This window comes from Apium graveolens, chromosome 7 (genome assembly GCF_009905375.1).
Source record: "Apium graveolens cultivar Ventura chromosome 7, ASM990537v1, whole genome shotgun sequence".
Classification (NCBI taxonomy): Eukaryota; Viridiplantae; Streptophyta; class Magnoliopsida; order Apiales; family Apiaceae; genus Apium; species Apium graveolens.
The window spans coordinates 93,408,332-93,413,913 of NC_133653.1; the positions used below are offsets into that span (position 1 = coordinate 93,408,332).

The window sequence follows — 5,582 nt, forward strand, 5'->3', positions numbered from 1 at the left end:
TTGTCTCAACATTTTTGTGAAAATCTTTGTCATGCATAAGATAATCATTAACCAGATATAAGTTGAAAAGATGAAGTTACAAGATACTCCAATATACTTATATCTTTTCCGGATACTACTTGAACTACCACCGTTCAAGGTATCATCAGTTTCAAAAGTTCATCACATAGATGAGACTACAAGAAAAGACTTGAATAGATTCAATCTTTGAAATATCATTATAAATAATGAAGTTACGAGATACTTCATTAAGTCCCGATATATATACACCTATATATATCTCATACTTTCCTTGGAAACCTCTGTTATGAAAAATATAAATAGACTTATAATATCCAATGAATTTGGAAAGAAGAAAACCTTGGCATAAACCTGATATCTTGCTGATCAGGCAAAGATACCAATAAGTAACCTTTTCTATTAGTAGATGGACGAATTCCCCACTGGTCATCACCCTGGCCGCAATAGGACCTTATGCTGGACTGCCACTCAGCCACTTACGCATTTGATGGACTCCCACTGAGCCACTTACACTTTCATGGACGCCCGCTGAGCCCATGTTGCTTATGTCGACTCAAATAGATGAACTTACTTCCCGAACGCTGGGCAAGTAATCAAGATGTTTTCTCAAAACAGCAACCTCGTTGCGAATGTAAAATACACCACTGAGCCGGATCCCTCAGGTTTTGAGCGAATATTTAAATCCCCTTCGAAAGGAAGATCTTAAATATAAAAATGAGTTTTGGGATTCTAACTTTTAAAAATCATTTTGAAGACTCGAAAACATTTTTAAGAATGTTTGGAGTAATGCTGATTTAATGAAATAAATCAGTCCCGATATATTAGAAAATATCTGATTATTATTATTTAAATAATATTCCCAAAAGGATAATCCTTATAAAAATAATTGAAGTAGAAGTTTTAAAACTTATACTTGAAATGAATAATAAATAACCAAAGATATACGATCTTTATTTAAATAATCAAAAATAAGTTTGATTATCGAAATATTATTCTTTATTAAAATAAAGAATATTATTTAATAAAATAAGCGGAGTCATAAGTCCTCGAATGAATATTCGACTAATATTCATTAAATAAAGTAAGCGGAGTCATAAGTCCTCGAATGAATATTCAAAATAATATTCATTAAATAAAGTAAGCGGAGTCATAAGTCCTCGAATGAATATTCAAAATAATATTCATTAACTAAAATAAAGTTATCGAATAAACCTTATTCGATTAATAGTTTTAAAAACTTTATCAATATATATATATATATAAATAAATAAATAAATAAATAATTAAATATATATATATATATATATATATATTATACTCGGGAACATCGACTCCCGGTTTAGAAAATGTTCGCCTTTGGGTCCCCTATACTAAGGGTATACGCAATTACTGCTTATCTCTAGCATATGTATTATGCAACTTATAAGCATTTGAATCAACAGTTAGATATCAATATTATGAAACAGGCATGTATATAAACCATATCAACATGCTCCAATATATCGCAAGATTTGCTAATAACAATCATGCATCTATCACAAGATAATGCATATATATATATACATCACCACAACAGTATAACGGGTAGAAAACTTGCCTGAGCGACTGGGGGTGATAAATGGCTTGGGACGAGTCTGGTAACCTATAAACAATATATAAGTTGGAATTAAACCAAAGTCGCTTATGAATCTATACTTTAACCAATTAGACCCTAACGTTCGCTTTTGCGCTTAACGATTCACTTAAGTCGCTCGAGTACCCTCGGCTCCACCATTTTTAATAAATTACCCATTAAGAGTTTTAAGGAGATTCTTTCGCGAGTACCCTACCAACTGTCAAATCCACTTTACATAATTGTTTCATATCCCAATTAGTCATTTAAGGGCCTTAACCAAGGTTTCAAAGTAAGGGGAGGGGTAAAGGTTCGTTCGTGAAATACCGTTACTTAAAATGGTCGTTTCTCCTAAACCGTACATCGGATTCAAGCAAACCACATATCAAAACGAAGCTTGAAATATAACCTATCTAAGCATGGAAGTGGTTAGTTTATAGAAGTGGGTGTTCGGGTCCAACAGTTAATCACAAAACAGTTTATAGAAAATCAAGCATTACGACGGCTATAACCTAACGATTTCCAAAGTTTAAACTACACCAAATCATCACCAATTCAACAACAATCCAACATCCATCAACATCAAACTAAACCCATTCATCTAAGCACTATTATCATCCAAACAAACCAAACTTAAAACTAAGGGTTCAAGAGTTTATACCTTCCTTGGAGAGTGGGTAGTCACTAACAAGCCTCTAGGAACCTTGATCTATGCTTAATCAACCTTAAGCTTTCATGAAAATCAAGAAAATCAAAGTAAGTTACTATTCACTACTATTCATCATCATCTTTGATGAGTGGATTAGCTAAGCAAACCATGGAATCTTGATCTTAAACTCATGGTATAACTAAGTTATGAAATATAGGATCCAAGGAAACAAACCTTGTAATTTTCCATGGCCTAGAACTTGAGTTTTGAAAATCTATTTCTTCATTTCTTGAAAAGGCCGAATGGAAGAAGAAAGAAATGGGGGAGAGCTTTTGCTTGCTTGTCTTGCCTTGATATTTGTGCAAAGAATGCATGGTTGTGGTTAACTATTGGCTAAATATCTTGTTTTCACTTGCTTATGCCATTGCTTGCATCACTACTTTACCACATGTCTCATTCTTGTGGTGTGATGATGTCACCTTGCATCTAACCACATGTTTTAGCTTATCTTAGAAGCTTCCTTCTCGTGTTACTTGCATGTGCTTGCCCCTTGGACATTTATTTGTTTTACGGTTCGCTTAACTCTCGTTCTCGTTGATCGTTTGAGGGATCATATCCGGGATCTTATTACTTGGGCTTCCCTAACCCTCTCTTAATATTTTATAGTCCTTTAATGATCCTTGCTTATAATCCTTGAATTTAAATGTTTTTAATCATGTTACCTTGTACTCAATTATTTCGGTATCTGGTGGATTTTCGGGAAAAATCAAAGTGTTCGAATTTGGATTCTGACGATCTTTACATACACTTATATACCACATAGAGTACTAATAATATCTCAGAAGATCAATAAAAGAACCCCTACATAGTGTGGTATGAAAAGTTTTCTTATTCAGCATAATCAGCAAAAGCACTATTCATAAGGGTTTCAAAAATTCCAAAAATTGGGGTTATTACATCCACCTTTAACCACTCCTCATTTTTCATAGAGAATTTCATGGAATTGAACACAGTAAAAGTTACATCTTGATCCAACACTCGCATGGTGAGCTCACCCTTCTACACATCTATCAAGGTTCGACCAGTAGCCAAGAAGGGTCTTCCCAAGATTATGGGAATCTTCTTATTCTCCTCGAAATCAAGAATTACAAAATCAGCAGGAAAGATGAGTTTATCCACCTTGACCAAGACATCCTCCACAATACCTCGTGGATATGTAATAGAACGATCGGCCAACTGCAAGGTCATATAAGTAGGCTTTGGAGCAGGTAAGTCCAACTTCTTGAAGATTGACAAAGGCATCAGATTGATGCTAGCTCCCAAGTCACATAAGCATTTGTCAAATGACACATTTACAATGGTGCAAGGAATAGTGAAGCTTCCTGGATCCTTAAGTTTTGGAGGCAACTTTTGTTGCAGTACCGCACTGCACTTCTCCGTGAGAGCAACGGTCTCTAAGTCATCAAGATTCAATTTCTGAGAAAGTATACCTTTCATAAACTTCACATAACTAGGCATATGTTCAAGAGCTTCAGCAAAAGGTATGTTGATATGAAGTTTCTTGAACACCTCTAGAAACTTCTCAAACTGCTTATCCTGCTTTTTCTTCTGCAGCCTCTTAGGAAAGGGAGGTGGAGGATAGATCCGTTTCTCCCCTGTATTACCCTCAGGAGGATTGTGTTCAACAATAGTCTTCCTTGGTTCCACTTCAGTTTCTTTCTGCACTTCTTCTTTAGCTACAGCTTCTTTCTCCGAAACTTGAGATTGTTCGGGATTTTCAACCTTCCCAGACCTCAATGTAATTGCTTTTACCTGCTCCTTAGCTTCCCTCTTTCCTGGAACTTCAGTGTCACTAGGGAGTGTACTAGCTTGACAATTTAGCAAAGCATTGACAATTTGTCCAATTTGATTTTCCAAGGTCTTGATAAAAACCGCTTGGCTTTTGCACATGAGCCTCAACTCCTCCAATTCAGATTTTTCATTAGACTGTTACAGCTGGAGTTGCTATCTTGGTGCATATTGCAGTTGCTGAAAACCAGGGGGATTGTACTGCTTTGCTGGATACTGCTGATAAGGTTGCTGAACCGCATTCTGAGTATTGCTCCAACTAAAGTTAGGATGATAGGTGGCTGGCGCAGGTTGCTGCGACCTCTGAAAGTTGCTCATGAACTGAGCTGATTCACTAGAAATAGCACACTGCTCCATCTCATGGGCACCATCACAAAGCTCACAGACACTAGTGATGTGATTAACTCCATAATTAGCCAAAGAATCCACCTTCATCATCAAAGCGTTAAGCTGAGCAGCTATAGCAGTAGCTGTATTTAACTCCAGAATTCCTGCTACCTTGGCCTGAGATAGTCTTTGAGTAGGATTCTTGTATTCATTTACAGCCATCATTTCAATCAATTCATAAGCTTCATCATAGCTTTTAGCCCACAAGGCTCCTCCTGATGCTGAATTAAGCATGGGTCTAGAAGTAGCACCCAAACCATTATAGAAATAATTAATGATCATCCAGTCAGGCATCCCATGGTGAGGACACTTTCTAAGCATCTCATTATAATGATCCCAAGCCTCACATAAAGATTCTCCAGATTGTTGAGCAAATTGAGTAAGTGCGTTTCTAATTGCAGCAGTCTTCGCCATAGGAAATAATTTAGTTAAGAATTTCTGAGCAAGATCCTCCCATTTGGTGATAGATCCTGGTGGTAGAGAATGTAACTAACACTTAGCTTTATCCCGCAAAGAGAATGGGAAAAGCCTCAACTTAATAGCATCTTCAGAAACACCATTGAACTTGAAAGTGTCGCATATCTCGATGAAATATCTGATGTGCATGTTGGGGTCTTCTGTCTGAGAACCCCCAAATTGGACTGAGTTTTGGTATCATCTGAATCATGCTCGACTTGATCTCAAAGGTATTAGCCGAGATGGCTTGTCGAACAATGCTAGACTGAATATCATTGATCTTCAGTTGAGAGTAGTCCATCAAAGCCTTTGGATTTCCTTCTGGTTCTCCCATTGCAATAAGAACCTCTTCTTCTTTCTCAACTAGGATCTCTTCTTCAACTTTCTCCTCGACTATAACTTCTTGCTCAGCTTGATCCAGTGTTTTCTTACAAGACCGAGAACGTGTATGCATACACGTTCGCTAGAGTACCTGAAACACAACAAAGAATTTAGTAAGTAACAATGTCCGAGTCACTGAACTTTAACACCCAATGATGAAAAACACATAAACTAAAAATTAACACTGAAATCCCCGGAAGCGGCACCAAAAACTTGCTAGGGCTAGAA

General features: G+C 36.6%; 1 non-coding gene across 1 annotated transcript; it reads left to right on the forward strand.

The window, feature by feature from the left end:
- Positions 1-4,809: 4,809 nt before the first annotated feature.
- Positions 4,810-4,916, forward strand: LOC141675483 (small nucleolar RNA R71). Its single transcript, XR_012556133.1, has one exon. It is a non-coding gene; the product is annotated as a small nucleolar RNA R71 (small nucleolar RNA).
- Positions 4,917-5,582: the final 666 nt, after the last annotated feature.